The sequence below is a fragment of the Neofelis nebulosa genome, chromosome 17 (assembly GCF_028018385.1).
Source record: "Neofelis nebulosa isolate mNeoNeb1 chromosome 17, mNeoNeb1.pri, whole genome shotgun sequence".
Classification (NCBI taxonomy): domain Eukaryota; kingdom Metazoa; phylum Chordata; class Mammalia; order Carnivora; family Felidae; genus Neofelis; species Neofelis nebulosa.
Genome location: NC_080798.1, coordinates 34,510,992 through 34,530,825, shown reverse-complemented (window position 1 = coordinate 34,530,825; position 19,834 = coordinate 34,510,992). Strand labels below are relative to the sequence as shown.

Below are 19,834 nucleotides of genomic sequence, written 5' to 3'. Positions count from 1 at the left end.
ACGCGGGGCTCGAACTCACGGACCGCGAGATCGTGACCTGGCTGAAGTCGGACGCTTAACCGACTGCGCCACCCAGGCACCCCACAAAAACAACAACTATTTTTTAAGAGAGAGGCCGCAAGTGAGCAAAGGGCTGGGATGGGGGGGTGGGGGTGGGGGGGAGGGAGAGAGAGAAAAAAATATCCCATGAGGGGCAGAGGAGAAAGGGAAAGAGAAGTGGGATTCACCTGAAGTGGGGCTCGTGCTCACTCGATGTGGGGCTTTAGCTCACCCAAAGCAGGGCTCGAACTCGAGAACATGAGATCAAGATGTGAGCTGAAGTCAGATGCTTAACCAACTGAGCCACCCGGGCGCAGCACCCCCCCCCCCCCCCCCACCAATTTTTTAACTTAAATAGGATGATGCCATAAACATCTGAGGTTTGCTTTTTTTCTTAACAATACATTTTTTTTTGTTTATTTGAGAAAGAGAGCATGAGTGGGGGAGGGGCAGAGAGAAGGAGAGAGAATCCCAAGGAGGCTCCATGCTGTCAGCACAGAGCCTGATGCAGGGCTCGATCTCATGAATGGGGGAGATGACCTGAGCTGAGATCAAGAGTTGGATGCTTAACCAACTGAGCCACCCAGGCACACCAACAGCACATCTTTCTATACCAGTATATCTAAAACTACTCCTCATCCCAGTTAAGTCTGTATCAGAATCCATACTCTGGATTGTCATAGTTTCTTACCCACTAGGCCATAAAAATCTGTGTCTAAACCAACTAATACTTCGGGGACAGTAGTGGGAGTGGTCCAGGATTCAATACAAGGGAACTCTATTTGGTAATGCTTCATTTCCTGGCCAAGTGCTCTCTTACCCTGTACTGCTCCGTGATGTTGGGGTTACTGGAGCAGAGGGAATTCTACTGGCTTCTCTAAAGCTCCTGAGCCTTTCCAGATGATCAATATGGAAGTTGGGATAGGCGTGTCATGTAAATAAGATTCAGTCCACTCAGACACATTAAATTGGGGAATGCATAACTGCGGAAGGGAGACCAATCAGGCATTTTAAAAAACTGGTAATGATTTGAGAATGTCAGTTGAGATTAAGTCTCAGAAAAAGTGTTGGGAGAGAACACAGAATCCTACAATTACAGTTTAATGCCATCACTTGTAAAGCTATTTAGATTAACAAGAAATGATGGGAATGCTTCTGAGAAATACAGTGGGTTAAAAAAAAAAAAAGCTTGTTGAATCTCGAAGTCTTAAACTTCATTCTATCCAAAAATGTTTTGCTAAACTGGATATAGAATAATTAATCTATGCAGATTTCCTTTTAGTACTGTTCTAAAGGGAAGATATCCAGTACCTATAGGTATTTATAAAAATCTGACTAAATTTGGAGGAAGATGACAAGAATTCAGTGAGCTTTTGCTTATTTTCATACTGAACTCAAGTGTAGTTCAGGTCAAGTTCTTCCAAAGGAGCCATTTTCCCTAAATGACCCCAAAATGATGCCAACTACAAAATCTGTCATAGGAGGAAATGGGAGTAAAAAAATAAAGTTTTCAAATATTTTAAAATTAAAGACTTTCTCTTTAATTAAAGACCAGGTGTAAAGAAGAGGCTAATTAGGTGGGGGAAATCTGAAACATACAAGAAAAAAAAAGAGCTGGTATCTTTAAAAAACTTCTGAAATGAACATACAGAGAATCTTTAAGGGTCACATCTAAAGGCAGGGGACATAAGTGAACAAAGGGTATGATCTTTTAGATTTATTCAGTACTAAAGAATGTATAGGTTTTATCAGGAAATCATTGCCACTTGTTATACTTCTCTCACAGAACAAACTGTGAATACTTTAGGCAAAAGACTAGGTAATGAAGTTAAACAATTATACTTTACACAGCTTTGTTTTATCTCATTCCAAAAATCATTATGTGGTCCTCTTCCGAAGGACCATTGTTTTAAGACAGTAACACTCAGCCTACAGATCTTATACAGGATGCCAGAGGCCACCTCCAGTACAGGGTACGGGGCTTTGCAGTCAGAAAGACTGGGCGCAGGTCCCAGCTCTGCAATATTTACAGCTATGCATTCTAAGTACCCTGACTATTGACACACTTTAAAACATGGAGATAATAATAGTTCTTACACAGTACTACTGTGAGGATTAAATGGAATAGTGCATGTAAAACATGTGGCACAGAGCCTTACACTTACACTGGATCCAAAAATGCAAGATGTTATTATAAAATGAGTGACTAAATAATCTGGGATGTGGGCACTCTGGAGTAAGACCTGATTTAAGAGCACTAAGAAGGGCGCCTGGGTGGCTCAGTCGGTTGAGTGTCCAACTTCGGCTCAGGTCACGATCTCACGGTTCGTGGGTTTGAGCCCTGCGTCGGGCTCTGCGCTGACAGTTCAGAGCCTGGAGTCTGCTTCAGGTTCTGTGTCTCCCTCTCTTTCTGCCCCTCCCCTGCTCTCCCTCTGTCTTTCTCTCTCTCCATCAAAAGTAAATAAACATTAAAAAATTAAAAAAAAAAAGCACTAAGATAACTGTGGGGCACTTGGGTGGTTCAGTCAGTTGAGTATCCAACTTTTGATTTCAGCTCAGGTGATGATCACAGTTTGTGGGTTCAAGCCTGGCGTGGGGCTCTGCGCAGACAGTGCAGAGCCTGCTTGGGATCCTCTTTCTCTGCCCTCCCCTCTCTTTCGAGATAAACTTTAAACAAAGAAACAAACAGCACTAAGATAACCAAAGAAGTTATCTTTTAGAGTTATCATCTACCCTGTACTAAAATAATTTTTACTTATCCATACTTTTAGACAAAGAACCTTAGAAGGGATTGTAGCTTAATCATCCCAAAGGCAATGTCCATTAGAATTAAGTACTTCTTAAAATGCAAATTCCTGGTTCCACTCCAAATCACCAGCATCAGAATTTCTAGGATGCGACCCAAGCAACTATTTTCTTCAAATTCTCCAGTTGATTCTGATGGTGGTCAGGTTTGGAAATCACTGTGCTATAGAACCTAACACAGAAATGTGTCACAATAGGTAGGACCTACTAACTGGAGGAAGGGACAAATTGAAACACTACAGAGTGATTCTTCTGGGGTCAAAAAAGTTAATCTCCCTTTCCAGAAAAATGAACTGATACTATCTTTGAACTTAGCCTTCTGGAGAAGGCAGCCAAAAAAGCCATTAGAGTACAGTTACATCCATTAATGATTATATACAGTACATATTGACATAATGAATAAAATAGCTCCCTATTTTTCCCAACAGACCCACCCTATGAAGCATCATGAATCGAGATGGTACCCTGCTGATGGGTAATGTCATTCAATGGTTGACAGACTGAATGAAATGGAAAATGAATAAGAATAGAGATTATGTAAAGGCAAAACATCTCAAATACCTATATACTTCCCCATAACTTTGATGACTACTTAGCATTAGATGGTTGGCTCGATTTTGAGAACAAAAAAAGCTAGTCACATAATTTAAATATACACAAGGACTAGATCTGTGGCTGTAGCAGTCATCAACTGACGTGACAACCACCAACTGATTAAATTATAATGATGCCACTGGATGCCATTGCTTAGTAGAGACACTTTTTACCATCTAAATGATAATGCGTTTTAAATCATTATACTGTTCATAGCCATTTTGCTGCAAATGCATAATTATAAAACGTTTCCTTTTACAAAATAAAGTAACAACTATTCTTTCCATTTCTATGTCATTTATGATTTATTAGATTTTTACATTTTATTTACTTTAGCGCTGCTCTGAAAGGGAAAAAAAAAAATCAAACTTGGGCTCTCAGAAAGTTCAGTGTTAAAGCAGTGAGGTCTGGTACTCAAAACACAGACCTCTACCATCATAAACTATCCACCACAGAGACATCTGGCCAACTGATCTAACCCTGTCTGACGATGGTCCAGGAATCAATGATTCATCTCTTCAAATATTCGCTTGCATTCAATCATAATAAAGCTCAGTGACATTAAGAACACTTTCTTTTCTCTGAAAATAAGACTTCAGGATTATGCTGCCAAGAAAGGAGAAGCTGGTTAAATGAATGGCTATAGGAAGAAAAAACACACTTTGGGCATGAAATTACCATTGCTGTCATCTTCACCTCATCATTCCAAAACAGTGTTCCAGGATGCAGTAATTTTTTCCAAGCCACTCCCCAATTCTCAAAGACTAAATCCTATAGCATGAAGAGTAACAACATGTAATACATTGAAAATTTTAATGGTTTTTTTTCATTAGATCAAGTTTTGGATTTTATCCTAAGATAGTGAATATGCACAGGACCAGGGATAGCGTCCAGCGTCATGTTTAATGCGCCCTTGACATCTTATTATGGACAGTTTCAAACATACAGAAAAGTTGAATTTTACAGTGAACACCTACATACCCACCATCTACATTCTAACAATAACATTTTACTATACTTGCTTTATCACACATCTATCCTCAATCCATCTGTTTTTGATGCATTTCAAAGTAAATCACAGGTATTAGTATACTGCCTCCCTAAATAATTCAGCATGTATATCACTAACTGGCCTTCAATATGTTTTCAGAGGTTAAATCTACACATAATGAAAGATACAAGTCTTAAGAATATATGTGCCAAGTTTTGTCAAATGCATACACCTGTGTGACTCAAAGGTAGACAACCTTACTCATAAATATTTTTGCTTTTAAAATATTCTACAGAACAGCCCAAAGACCATAACTTTTTTTTTTTTTTTTTCTGAAGACTGTGTCGAAATGGGGAAAAGTTGGAGGTCAACAAGGTTATTTAGTTGTACAATAAGTAGATAAGAAAAGTGTATTATATGTCAAGAGTATACTTACAAGTTGAAACAGAAACCACCTAAAGACATTTTAACAAGAGTGTTTTTCTCTAGACTCAAAAGCATCTGATATTCTGTGGTGGGTGTGGGGGTGAGGGGGGAAGATTGTGAAATATTTGGTTGGAACTTCACTTTTCCCCCAAAAGGAAAAGCAGCTCTGGTAAGATAGTTTTACATGTCACCCAGGTGTCCAAAACTATCTGCATTAGTGCTGGCCACTTGAAGTTTAAGCCAGATAGGGTACTATTATCCCAGAGATCATAACTAACCTTCACATTGTCCGAGAAAAGCACTGGGTAATTTTCATACTTCTGCTATGCACAGAGGTTAGTTAGAGAAAGTACAACTTTGGGAGGAAAAGTAGTTAATTTTTCTGGTTGAATTGGTAGAGAAGGAGTAGCTGGAAAAAGCTTCTAAAACGTTGGGAACTTTTTAACTCAGTAGCAGTGGTGGCTGTGGTCAGGTGAGATTTTTTAGCAGAATAAATTATAGAAGATAGCCCTGACCTGAAACAGTACAAAGGAGAAGAGTCAAATCCTTTTAATATTCAAAAATTGTAACAAGAAATAAAATTTAGGGCTGGGATAGAGTAAGGAATTTCCAGAAGCAAATAATAGTAAAAAAGGACAAGTAAATAATACTTGCCTGGTCTCAAGAATTGAAAATTTTGCCTTGAATCCAAAACGGAAATGCTAAGGAAAAACTGAGGTAAGCGCTAATGATGGCTACAGAACGGAGGGGAAAACCACATGTAATACGCCACACTATTGGGGATTTGTCCCCCCTGGGAGGCCAAATAACAGGAAGTCATATAGATCTGTTACTCAAACACATATATCATCCACAAATCTGAAGGAAAAGGACTTGACTGTTACAGAGAACTCTCTGCTATTAAGAAAACAAAATGTGTCAATAGCATGTATAGCAACACTTTCCTTAAAGAGATCTACTTAAATAGTCAATTGCATACTCAATTGGATACCTATTAGAAACTAATAGGCAGTCAATAAGTAATTTAAGTGAATTTATTCTAAAATCTGTAAAAATGAAATGTTTCCAAAGGAGTGATCACTTTGAAAAACTGAGACATCACTCAATAAATATAAATCCAATGCTTATATGCACCAAGCAAAGCCAAAGAAAGGTCCTCATGTTCTTGGCAGAGGGACAAAGGACACCAACAGACAACACACCTAGTGCCGGACCCATCACACAGCACATGCCATAGAAGCTTACGGATAAAGCACTAGGTCTACTAGGAAGAGGCCTCTCCCTCGACCGTTTTTCCAGTGGAAAAGGAACTTAGTGACCTTCAAGTATCTCTTACAACCAAGTTTTTAGGTGACTATATATACCAGAATTAGCAAAAGGGGAATGAAGATTTATCTGTGCTGCAACACATTCATGTTTTAAATTATAAGCCAAAGCATTTTTGGTACAACTATGCCTGACCACACAGTGAAAAGTTAACCAAAAACCCATAAATTAAATAGATAAAGATGAAGCTAATAGTAATTTAAATGGCAGGTGGGGGAGGGGGGTAGAAAAGAGGAAGCACAATGGAAACCCAAGATCCATTTGAGACCATACTGAGGACACATCCTAAATAAGCACCCTTCCTGAATATGGCAGGAACCCCATTCTGCATATGACATGTAAGAAGCTTTGCACTGTTGCCAAGTTTCCCAGGACAGACTCAGGGACAACAGTAAACTCTAATGCTATACTTACTAGTTTTGGCTTATGAATACCACATTTTAGTAATTCTTAACAATTCACTTCATAAGTTATTAATAAGCAGCCCTTAGGTATATGAAAGTATGAACAACTATGAAGCAATAAGAACTGAAAAAAGGAGTTGCACTTCTCACAAAGAACGGTGGAGTAGGAGCCGTACGTGGAGAGTCACTGCATTAGGGGAGCTCAGGAGCAGAAACTTAACTCTTCCGGAGGTAGAAGGGGTAAAAAAAAAAAACTAACGTTGCCACGTTAAACCGAGGTAATAATAAACTTGCCAAGTCAAGTATTTCAAACGTTCTATTTGATGTGTATAGGACCCATGATATTATGCCTGGAATAATTTCAAACAACAAGAAAGTTACATGCACGGTTCATTCATTAACAAACTTCTGGAGTGCATCAATTCTTTAATTTTTCAAACACATTCTTCATTTTCAAAAGCTCAGAAAGGGAGAAAGGAAAATATTCTCTTACAGCCAACCACTATAAAATGTTTGCTTCATTTAGCCTTGTATATATCACACAGTTATATACAGTTTTCTATAGTTAAATATGCTCTTACATCTTTAACCAGCAAGCATTCTCTTTTGAAATGGACACGGAGAGTAAAATTTAACAATTTTACCTTTTTTCCCAATCATATTGCAAAAGCTATTTCAAAAGCTGACCACCGAATAGATAAACCAAAGTGAAAATATTCATTCTTTTGCACTACTAAAATTGTAAGTCTCCTTCTAATGGTTTTGGCCCAAGTTTTATCATTCACCACTTCCTATTCTGTGTTTCAATTTTCAAAATTGTACACAAGGAAAAAAACTATCCAAACTCAATGGTAAACGCGAAGATGCCAAATATTTGAAGAGAAGCTACACTGATAGTTTACTGCTCCCAAATAACTCTTGATATAGACTGCTGGTTCCATTGTGATTCCCATCTGTGGTGCCTAATGATTTTCCATTTACTTTTTCAGCCCTGTGACTATCGCACCTACTTTACAAGCATCCGATCACGAAACAGAAAACTTCCAATTTGAAGTAGTAATACTGATTACCATCCTTAAGAATTCCTAATAATTTCTCAAACTATGTAGATATTAGAGTATCAAGGAGAGTTGTATTTTAAAGGATGCAAAATGACTTCTCATTTCATTAAAAAAATTACTTATTTTTGTAATTCCTGATAGGCTGAATTAAGATGAGTAGAAACAAAATGAGTAAAGGCACTTCAGGAACACACAACAATTTTTTTGTTATTCTCTTGCCAAAACACACTTCAGAGTTGTATCGAATAACAAACTTTTATACATAATGCTAAGTTTTTATTTCCCCTTGTTTCTTGGCCAATTTACTAAGGTGAAAAGTCATTTGTTGACAAACTGAAAAAGTCCACATAGAGCATGCTGGAACATTTCCTATAATCAATAACTTAAAAATAATCATGGAATACAGAAATAATGAAGGGTTTGTGAAAACAGCAAAAGCAGGCCACAGACATTAAGCAGTAGGTCAGGACAACATGTATCCTGGGAAATCAGAAAGCTCATAAAATCACCACAGTGCTTTTTTTTTTTTTTTTTAAAGACCCACGGAATATAAAATTAGAAAAACAGGAATTTCAAGCCAGCTTTTAGCTAAAAAACAACAACAACAAAAAAAAACCTTCAAAAATCACAAATTATCCAACATCTGGAAAACCAGCTAACAAACGCCATTAACCAAATATTAGGAAAATGTCATACATGGACTCAAGTATTTCATAGCTTCATAGGGGGAGCTACAAAGCAAGATGTCATTCGAGGAAATGTAACTTCTATATATGGGGAAAAATAAAAAGAACCATTGTGGAAGAGAAATTTAAAAGCAATTGCTTATGTGCCTCATAATCTAGTTTGAGGCCACCGCAGAGTGCAGAAAGGCGTAATATTCGTGGGGGGGAGAAAGGAGGTCTCATTTACAAAATCACAAGAGAGGAAGCATGATATTCACTACATGTAGACATCCAAAGGCCATAAATATATATATGGAAAAAGGGGAGGAGGTTTATAATATTGAGATCAAATTTCAGCTGTCAGAGAAAAACTTTCTGAAGGAAAAGATTCTATTCTAGTGCTACCTCCTGCCAGCACCATCAGCAGTTCAGAGTAAATTAAAACTCTGGGGAGCAAAAAACCGGAAATCCCTCCACTCCCATCTAAGCAGGGGCTGAAACCATGGGTTTAGATCATAATATGACCTAGAAAGCTCTGAACCTTGAGGTTTTCAAACAACATGGCTCCCAGTACAAGAGGTGATCAACAACTGTGTTAATACTAATCCCTTACATCTACATACTGCTTTACAGTTTAGAAAGTGCCCTCACTTTTCTTCTCCAACCCCTTTGGTGGTAGAATCGCAGTACTTGACTCTCACACAGCTTGTGGTTTGTAAAGTATCTTCGACACACCGCCCTATTTTACAGAAGGGACCCGAGGAGGTTAATAGGGACGGTACACGGTAGGTGAGGGGCCTGGACGTCTGCAGGACCCTCCTCAGTCACTCGTAGACACTTCCAACCTTCTAAAGTTCAAAGTACAACACTCCAAGGGGGAGCAGCCAGCCTCATGCAGACAGCTCTACGGCATGGAACTGCACAGTTTCAGTGAACCATCTCTGCCTCGCTCTCCCTCCCCGAACACAGGGAAACTGAGGCACCAGGTAGGAACAAAAGCCACAGCTAGAGTCACGCAAGGAGTGCTGTTAGCATGGACTTCCCTCCACCCCACCTGCACTTTGCCCAGAAGCAGCTGAATCCTGTGTTTGAGACACAGGTTCGGTCTCCAGAGAGGAAAACCCTTGCCATTGCTGCTTCCCTCTCACTATTCTCCGCCGGGCTTTCCTACCGATGGTGGTCTCTTCTTTCCAGAACCGCTCAGCAACAACCTCTCTCCAGGGCCCTTACCCATTTTCCACATCGGGCCTCCGGAGTAAAAGAATCCTCTAGCTCTGGCTCCCAACTCCTAGCCCCTCGCCCTGAGGTGTCTCTCGACCCCAAGGCATTTCTATGTCTCCCAGGGGAAGGTCCGACTTCCACCCGTGCCACCTAAACCTTAAACTCCACAAAAGAAAACCCTCCCAAAGCCTCCTCCCGTTACCCCTTCCGTCCAGGACACCCCGAGGAGCACCCCTAAACATCAGGAGCCCCCCAAGATCTACCTGCCTCTCACCTGGGCCCTTTTAGCCACGGCCTCCTCGGAAGGGCGACCCCCAACAACCTCCTCCGGTCACGAATCCGCTAAAGGGGGAACACCCTCTTCCAGGTACCGCTTCAGGCGCCTTCAGCGCGGGCCTCAGTGGAGAACCTCCGGGCTGTTTCCTGGGCTCTGCCCAACGCCACTCCCTCCCGGGCCCCTTCCCGGAGTCTCCCTCAGCCCCAGTCCGGTCTCCCCACCGCAGACTCGGGCGGCTGTTCCCCTCCCTCACGGACGTCCCCAGCCCTCGGACTCCCCCCAGCTCCGCGTCCCCAGTGGTTTCCCAGAGCAGCGCGGCCGGGCTGCGGCACTGACTTCTCCAGCTCCAGGGCCCACCCGAGGGAGGGGGCGGCGGTGGCGGCGCGACTCCTTTGTGACAGGTCCGAGAGAGCGGTAAAGATGGACGCGAGGCCACGGCGCTGCCATTACGCGCTGGGCCCACCCCCGCTTCGTACCGCCCCTGCCCTCCCTCAGTCCCCTAGGAAACGCCCCTTCCTCTGTGGCAAGCCCTCTCCCTTACAGCCAATCATATGTCAGGGGTGGTATCACGTGATCGCCCGGCCCGACCCGCCCCCCAAGCACGAGCTGGCCAATCCCCTTGCTGAGGTGAGAATGGCCCAATCAAGTCTCTCTGGCTAGCTTTCCTGGTACCGGATTTCCATCTGTCTCCTGGGGAGGAAGAAAGGTGCGGATTGGGTTACGCTACCGGAAGCGGGGCGGAACTTTGTTGTGGCGGTGAGGAAGAGGAAGCCCTGAAGGGTCAAAAGGAATACAAAAGCAAAGGCTGTTTTCCTTCTTTTCTTTTTTTCTTTCTCTCTTTCCCTTTTTTTTTCCCCCTAAAGAGCGCGTGGCCTTAGTGGTGGCGGTTTGGGGTGGGCGCCGCCGAGGTGAGGGGGTCTAGCCTCCTGCACGCTGGTAGGTGAGTGCGGCCTGGGCCCTGGCAGAGAGACCTGGGCTCCAGCTTCTTCGCTGAGGAGATGGGGGTGTTGTTGGGCGGGGGTGGGTGGGCTACGTCTGGTGTGAGGTTTAGGGCCAAGCCCGTTCTCAGTCTGCGCACTTGCCCAGTATTCTGAGTCACCGGGGCCAGGGGCTTGCTGGGGGCCAGCCTGAGGGGAGCCGAGGGAACCCGCGAGAAGGCCTCCAAGTCGTCTGGGGGGAAGGATCCCGGCCCTTTCTAGCGGTCTTGGGAGTTCGCACCTCTTGCCGGATCTCTTCCACCGTTTCTGCTAAGTGGGGCCACCCAGGTTCCAAGTGAGGAGCGGGCTCTCTCCCAGGGGTCTTGGAAAGGCTCCAGGCTACTCAGGAGATGTGGGAGTGCCTGGTTGGACATGGTTGAATCACAGAGTGCAAGTGTAGGATGGGAAACACATTTATTATGTACCATGCACCTTTTGCTGTGCTCAATGCGTTTTCTTCTGATAGATAGCAATCCACCGTGCTCGTTTCGCAAAAAAAAAAAAAAAAAAAAAAAAAAAAAGGAAACTAAAACTGAGGGTTGGGTTGAAGGATCTTGATTGAGAGTTTGCTCACGTGAGTTGTCAATGCGCACAGGTGTAAAGGTGGCGACCTACTTGTTGATAGCAGTGGTTCTTAATCTAGTAGAAAACGAGATCTTCTGTGGCCTGTTTAAATGCAGATTCTCGGACCCTACCCCCCAGATAGTCTGACTGAGTAGGTCTGCAGTTGGGACCCAGGGAAGCCAAGTGCGGGCCTGGTGGTCAGAATTCCCAGTGCCCTCTTGTGTATACCAGCTGTGAGGTAAGATTTGTTGATTTTTCGGCTGTTTGACTTGATGTCAAACAGGGACCTCATGAAATAGTTTGGAGGGCACTACTTCTGAAATCCTTGAAAAGAATCAGTGTTTATACTCCCTTTTGATAACCAGGAATTGAGCGGAGATAAAAGCAGCTTTTACAGTCTTTCAAATGGAGCATGAGAGGAGCTGTTAACAATTTATAGGGGTTTGAAAGCAGAGGCTGGCCACCTATTTTTCTCAGCTGAAGTGTTGGTGTCTTAATCCCTTACAATCAGGAAGAATTATGTCAAGACCATTTACCTGGTTAGCAGTCTTCCCTTTTACCTTCTAAGAATCTTGATGATTGGTTAGAGTTAAGCTGCTGCCTCAGAAATTGGAATCCACGTAGCTGGTAAGTGAAGTAATTAAAGTGCGTGGTTCCGCCATTCATGCCCTCCTACTGTAATCGTGCCTTTTGGGCAGCTGCATTGAACAAGTTCGGTATATTCACTGTTGATCGCCTTTTGAAAATGCTTCGTCTTCATTCTTAAATGTGATCTGTTTCTTTATTGTAGGATGTATTTTAAAAGTTGTTTTCTGTTTTTTTGTTTTTCTGCATTTTCCTGGCAATATATCCAACTATGGATGTGTTTTTGTTGGATTTGGTGTTTGTCAGACTTCTTTTTATTCTGTAAAATTCTTGGCCATTTTATATTGCTATGCCCCATTGTTTATCTCCTTTGCTGATTTAACCCAGATCCTTTCACTTTATTGTCTATGCCTCTTACTCCTTTATTTTTCCATACTGCATCCTGGATAATGTTTTCTTCATTAATTCTCAAGTTATTTCTAATCTGTTATTACACCCTTCCATTGACATCTTAAATTCAGTTATTGTGTTTTTTAGTCCCTGAGGTTCTATTTCATCCTTTTTCAAATGTGCCATGCCATTGTTTTACAGTCTGCTGTTAATTTAGAGGCTTGGTTTTTATTTCTTTCAACGCAGTAAGCATTGTTTTATAATCTATATGTGTTAATTCCACTGTCAATTCCCTTTGAGTCTGTTTCTTTTGCTCGTTATTGCTGCTGTTTTTCCTCCCAGTTCACCTTTACCTTTTTAAAAACATTTATTTATTTTTGAGACACAGAGACAGACAGAAGCCCAAGAGGGTGCTGCACTGATGCGGGTCTCAAACTCACTAACCTGAGATCATGACCTGAGCCGAAATCACGAGTCGTACACTTAACAGACTGAGCCACCCAGGCGCCCCCACCTTTATCTTAATGGTATAGTTCTTTGGGACACTAGGTTAAGATGAAGAAGAAGTTGGTTATCAGACTCTGCACCTTTTGTGGACTTCTGGCTTTGACTTTTGTTTCTGTTGCTTCGTAAGTGCATCAAAACAGCAGTTTTCAAGGTCAAGGTCAGAGAAATCCTCAGGATGAAAACCAGTTTGAATGTTGGGTTTAATTTCTGATTTTCTTTCACCTTTCTTGGCTTTGGGCCTTTTTTTTTTTTTTTTTTTTTTTTTTATACTGCCTTTTTGGGTTTTCTGTTTAAGAATCATTTAAAAAATTTCTTCCAGTTTTTGTTTGTTTAATCATAGAGGTAGAGGATTGGTCTTAATTACCTAGCCCACTATTTCTGGAAATGAAAGCCCCCTTTCATGTTGATTTTGGAATGCGAAATTTGTGATTTCAGGCAATCTTAAAGATCGTCTTTCTCCATATACCTTAAACTTCCACCACTTTTCCCTATGTAGTGTCACAGCTGCTGTCAACATGAAGCTTCCTGGTAGTTTTTTTTAGTCTTCCTTTTCTGAACTCCATAGTGCTTAGCTTCTGTTTATTCTCTTGTAGCATTTAACCTCATTCTTTTCCTAAAATTGCTTATGCCAACCTAATCTCTTTTACTGAATGCAACTTCTTCGTATGCTAAGTTGTAGAGTGCCATTTCAGCACCTAGCACTCTGTGCCTTGCACACAGTAGGTCCCCTGTAAAGATTTACTTCAACAATACCACTGAATGAGTTAGTTGGCCTTGTATGGTTTGTGTAATGCAAAGTTTATCTTCCTTTGAACCCCAGGTGAAGTAGTTGGTTGGCATTTAGGAGTCACAATGTGTAAAAAATACAACTAATATTAGCGTCATACATAGTGAGGAAAGTGATTATACTCTGAGAGGCACACATGAACTAAGGAACTGATGATCAGTCAAGGGAATCAATATTTTAAGATCTCTTTTTCTTTTCAGTGCATATAGATGAATTCAAGGTAAAAGCACATATGATGAGACTATTCTTGTGCTATGAAAAGATAAATGTATACATACGTTTGCTTTAAAAGAATTTTTTTTTTATTGCATGTGTTTTTTTAGATGCCTGGACAACCAGAAGATTGTGACAAATTGCTCTTTATAATAAACATTTTAAATATGAATAAAATTGCGTATGCTGTACCCTGATTTTTAGATTCCTTTAGTCTCCTTTGCTACTGGAGTGCATTAAATAAGGCTTAATGTTAGATTGAGGATTACTTTGGTAACAGATGCTCATCTTGTTCTCTGTTAGAAGTTGTCGTGCTCTGAAGTTTTATAATGTATAGGGAAAGTCATCTTGATCTGAATTACTGTGGCTTGGTAGAAGTGACTTCTGGCCAGAAAGCTATCTATTTGGAATATAGTTGAGTTTGCCAGATGGCAAATTCCTCTTAATTGCTGTCCTGCATTTTGAAATCCCATGTGACTTGAACATCAGGGTAAAAATGTTGGAAGAGCAGGACTTAAGTATATTTACTGACGAAAGGAAAGTGGATTGGCCTATTGTTTTTGCTTCCCAAAGAGAAGCCTCAGAACACCATAACAAAGAAATCTGATTCCCCCTGGTGTATTTTTACACTACAGTCTAATGTTAGAATTAGGAAGGTGTAGTGGCCAGTGATGTAAACACTTAAGTAGTCTGCCATCACAAAATTCAATTCCATAGGAAACCAGATCTCATGAACTTGTATCATGGCACTAGCTAAATGGAATAATTTTTCAAGTCAGCAGTAGGAATTACTTTGGGGGCAGCAGCAGTGGAAGTTTTATATCTTATATAGCATGCGGTGTCACCGGGCCCATTTTGTCCCTCCAACCTGGAAATTAAATACCACAGTCTCCAGTACAAACACAGAAGTGCTATGTTTAACAGTTACTTTGGCCTGAAATGTAAGAACTTTGTGTTTTTTTGGCTGTCAAGCAAATTTGAAAACTATTTATTTATTTATAAGTGTCAGTTTGTAACTTTTAAGGGTGGACAGTGATTTTGGTATGGTTTTGGTTTTCCATGAATTGCCTACTTGAAGAACTTAATCCTTTTTAAGGTAATGCAATGTTTAGTTTGATAATTAAACTTGAATCATCTTACAGGGGAAAAAAGCAATGTGAGTAAAGGAAAGTTGACAGCATTTATTCTTTCTAAACTTAAACACTGAAGAAAACGAATATTCCTGTTGTAAATACTCTTCATTCCTACATGAATCTTTATAGTTCGGTCCCAGGCCCCTGGGCTTTGTTTGTGTTTTGTTTTTAATTATTGTAGCAAAGGGGAAAAACAAGAGACTTGTGGAAATTTAGCAGGGCAGTAGGATTTAGAAATAAAGTTTATTTTCCAGTTCTTGCCTACTTCCAGAAGGAGGTGAATGAGCTCCAGGTTCTCATCACCTTCTTTTGCAGAATAAACAACCAATGAAAATTGAACTCTTCAAAGAAAAATGCTTTGTGTGGGAAATACTTATTCTTCAGTGTAACAGCATTTTTCAGTCAGTTGAAATTAAAGGAAAGTAGTGAGTTATTCTTAAAGAAGATATCAATTATGTAATATAGGAAAGCGATTTAATTTTTGGTCGTGTGTTTCTGGCCACCCAAGTTTTGTGTTTGAATAGAATTCCCTGTGAGACACAGGAGCTTGAGCAAATACTTACGTAACATCTACTTTTTTCTGTAACTCATGTGGACATTACCTTGGAATATTCATGTGAGATCATTCTTCCCTGCTTAAATTCTTGAAATCCTCTTCATGGTTGGTTTATTCAGTAAGTATTTATTATTATCTGCCTAATATATGCCAGACACTGTGCTAAGAAGCACTACGAATACAAAGAGCCGTTGGAACAGTCACAAACGGTAAAACACAGTGGGTAAGTGCTGGGGTAGTGTTAGAGTTAGAAACGGCTTGAGTAGGGGTGAATGTAGAAACAGGGAGACTAGTGGAAGGCTATTGCAGTAGCCCTTGCCGGGATGAGGCCCTGAAAAGAAGACATTAGAAAGGAAAGGACTCAGGAGGCCGGGGTGGCTCAGTGAGTTGAGCTTCTGACTCCTGATTGCGGCTCAGGTCATGGTCTTACGGTTCATGGGTTCAAGCCCGGTGTCGGGCTCTGTGCTGGGGGTGCAGAACCTGCTTGAGATTCATTCTCCCACCCTCTGCCCCTCCCCAGCTCTCTCTTTCTCTCTCAAAATAAATAAATAAATAAACTAAAAAAAAAGAAAGGACTCTCCTCTTGGAAAAAAAGGAAAGATGGATAAAAAAGAGGTCATTATGAGGTAGCAACACCAGACTTGGTGACTGGTGAGATGGAAGGCAGTGAGGGAAAAGGTTCATGTCCAGGTTTTCAGCCAGGGAAACTAGATTGATCCATATTTATGCCCTTCATTGTTGCCCCTTACTTGTACTGTTCATTGTAGTAATTCATTATATACACTATTATCTGGTATTAACTAGCTTAAGGGTACTAACTCTTTTAAAGTTTATTTCTTCTGTGCACCTCATAGAATCTGGCTGGACTAGTGGAAGCACAATGTCAAGTTTATTTAAATTAACCTAATAAAAGAGTAAAATGGAGAACCCAACTAAAGGGAAAATATAGAATTACCAAATTACATATACATGTAAGTTTTTCCTAATTTCTCTGTTTGATGTAATCCCTTTGTTCACGTGACTGATCTGTTTCTCCCCCACTCCTTGAGTACAGACAGTATTTCTCTCCTATAATCAGTCCAGAGCTTAGCGTAGTGCTTTGTAGTAATGGCAGACCTTTCAAAGCATTTTTTAGGCATGTGTCAAACAGTGTGCTAAGCGCTTTGCATGAATTACCTTGTTTATCCTCACAGAAACTCTCTGTTGTGCAGGACTATTTTAATCCCCACTGGTGAGTGCAACCTGTGGATGAGGAAACCAAGACTCTGAGCACTTAAGTGACTTGCCCAGGGCATACAGCTTGTAACTGGCAGAACTGAGGTCTCTTGATTTCAGACAGAGTGTAAAGTCTTGATCATTACCTGCGCTGCCTTGTGTAAGGAGACTGGTACAGAAGGTACTTGTTTTCTAGTGGGGAACTTCGATCAAGTTGTGGTGAAAGGTGTGTGAAGTTAAGCTTGCTTCTTGGCGGTATGTATTGACAGTGAAGTTTTGAATCCTGAAAAAATCTGAGTATTTCTGGAGAGGGAATATCCTGACCATTATCTGAATACTCAGGAGTATGGCCACTTGTTCATGAGCATTTTCTGTCCCTATCTTTGACCTCTCCTAACATAGGAAGATGACCAGTAGCCAGGAGGGCCACTGGCAAGGTTGAAGGCAAGGAGGGAATGATGGTTGAAGTGCCAGGGAATGAGGACACGCGGAAGATGTAGAAAGGCTAGAAAGGATAGAGCAATCTGTGCTTTAGTTGTATCCCTTTAATGCTCAGAAATTCATTATAATTAGGTGTGGCCATCTAGCTTTTTAAAATTTATTTTGAGACAAGGGAATATCAGGACTATAATATTAGCTTTAAAGAGCAGGCTTTTTTAAGTGTTCATTCATTTTGACTCTGTTTTCAGGAAACCATCCCATTGAGAGCGGTAGTTTCTCTGTCAAATTCTGAAGCCGTTGTCTTTAAATTTCCCTTTTTCAACGTGCTGCTTCATCTTCTTTCAGTTTTGGTAACCATCTCCGATTCCTGGTTTTGTCCTTGTGGTGTGAAAGATGGTGAATGGCACAGACTCAACCCTTTGGGTAGAAGTTGAATTCTAACACTTAAGTGAAAAAAGATTGATGAGAAAGAGAATAAGGATTTCTTGGAATCCTAGAAGTTTGTCTTTTCCCCAGAGTGAAGTGTTGGAAGATTCTCTAGTTTCTGTTTCAGATTCAAATCTTTTAACATATGTATCTTGAAGGCTTTGTCCCTTGAGTTCAGGGATATTGGTTAAAGTTTAAGTGAAGACAGGTTCTCCTTTTCCAAAAATGCAACAAGCTGTGAAAATTAATGATTTTACTTTCTTAATTTTGATTTATAAGAATAAATCTTAGAGACTGAATTCTCATTTAGATGGAACCATTTGCGAGTCTAGGTTTGGTTTTGTTTTGTTTTGTTTTTGCCTATTGGAACACTTTTTTTCAGTATTAATATGTTATTTTCTTTTTTATTTAAAAATTTTTTTTTTTCAACGCTTTTTTATTTATTTTTGGGACAGAGAGAGAGACAGAGCATGAACGGGGGAGGGGCAGAGAGAGAGGGAGACACAGAATCGGAAACAGGCTCCAGGCTCCGAGCCATCAGCCCAGAGCCTGACGCGGGGCTCAAACTCACGGACCGCGAGATCGTGACCTGGCTGAAGTCGGACGCTTAACCGACTGCGCCACCCAGGCGCCCCATTCTTTCCTTTTTTAAAACGTACAATGAGAGTGGAGAGATGCATTCAGTAGGAATGCCAGGGCATTGCCACATCCTAATATTTATTTCCCAGGTTGAAATCCTATGCAATCTGATAAGCTTACTGCTTTGAGAAACTATTATTTTTCTCTGCTTCATAAGATTAAAAGAACTAGGGATGTTTGGTCCAGAAAAGTGACAGATTAGGAGGACCGTGGGAGTTGTCCTCAAACAGTGGAAGCATTGTCATGTTGTAAATAGGATTTGGCTCCTTTTCTGTAGTCCCAGTGGATTAAACCTGAGTGTGGAATTTATAGGGAGACAGATTGCAGTTTGGTTTAAGGAAGAACTATCCTACCAGTCAAATCTACTCAGAGAGGGAGTCAGCTGCCTGGGAATGAGTGCATTGGTCCCTGTTGAAGTTTTAGAGTGTGGGTTGGATGAAAATCTCCTGGGTATGTATGGTGGATTCGTATGTTGGATGGAGAATCCTGTTCCGTGTGACATAAGGACCGGAGCCACTCTGAATTATTTACCAGGAAATAAGGGTGAGGTGAAGAAACCAGGTGGCCAATTTAGGGTGAGAGGAGAGCTGCAGCCATCAAATAGGATAAGAAAGGGGGGACATCGAGAATCCAGTGTATCTCTCCCATTCATTAGTCCTAATTTAAGACATTTAAGAATATGTCGGCTCATGTTTCCTAAGATGTTACTCTGCAGAACTTGAGAAACTTTTGGCATGGTCAACAGAGACTGAATAATTCTGTGTCTGTAACAGTCCTTTGGCTGGAGACATTGAGGGTAAATCACAAGTGTGCAGGTTGTGGGTTTTAGGTGGGAACAGTAGCTTCTGCCAATTGATTTGGTTTTCTTTCTAGTAAATTTCAAAATTCTCTCTCATGGTTGTTACATTGAACTAAAGTTCAGCTACAGTAGAATTTAGGCTGAAACTGGTCTCTTGTTAAGAATGTTTGGATTTGTTTTCTTACCTTCCATTTTCATCTTTATTAAAATATTTACATGAACAGTTTCAGCCTGGAATTTGGTATAGGAAGAACGCTGAAATTGACATGTCCTTCTTTTTAACCAGGATCCCAGGTTTCTGGGGAAGGGGATGGTGAAGTGGGTAAGAGTATGAATTTTTGATGTCAAACCAGTTCTACCATTCACCACCTTTTATCACCTTGGACGAGTGACCTGACTTCCCTGGGCTTCCATTTCTTCATCTATGAGGAGAGAGTATTTCTCACAGGGTCAATGGAAGCATAAATGAGATAATATACATAAAAATGTATTTGGTGCATGGTAAGAGCTCAATAAATGGCAGCTTCTTTATTTTTGTGCTATCAGTAGAGACTTACATTTGTTATTCGGGATCATCTTGGAATGGACATTGAGTTGATGTCTTAGTAGTGCAGAATATCTGCTTCCTTGTTAGGGTGTAATTCTGTGAATAATACAACATGTCTGAGTAGAGAGTTAATTCCACGGTTCGAAAGAAAGAAAGAGAGAGAGAGAGTGAGAGAGAGAAAGAAAGAAAAAGAAAGAAAGAAAGAAGCTAGCAAAGAAAAGCAGAAAGGCTTAAAAGGAGTAATGT

At 40.8% G+C, this 19,834-nt stretch overlaps 2 protein-coding genes across 8 annotated transcripts in view; one reads left to right on the top strand and one right to left on the bottom strand.

Moving 5' to 3' along the window:
• The window catches only part of RSPRY1 (ring finger and SPRY domain containing 1), a 45,775-nt gene extending 35,509 nt beyond the window's left edge, over nucleotides 1-10,266 (bottom strand). Inside the window, exon 1 of one of the 2 annotated variants that reach the window (XM_058709207.1) lies at nucleotides 10,146-10,266. The gene's annotated coding sequence lies outside the window, so the exon portion shown is untranslated. Of the gene's footprint in view, nucleotides 1-9,806 lie in introns of both variants that reach the window. The other variant, XM_058709206.1, reaches the window with a different exon arrangement.
• Nucleotides 10,267-10,275: 9 nt separating this feature from the next.
• The window catches only part of PSME3IP1 (proteasome activator subunit 3 interacting protein 1), a 31,728-nt gene continuing 22,169 nt past the window's right edge, over nucleotides 10,276-19,834 (top strand). The window contains exon 1 of one of the 6 annotated variants that reach the window (XM_058709217.1): nucleotides 10,276-10,436. The gene's annotated coding sequence lies outside the window, so the exon portion shown is untranslated. The other 5 variants (XM_058709220.1, XM_058709223.1, XM_058709219.1 and 2 more) reach the window with 5 other exon arrangements.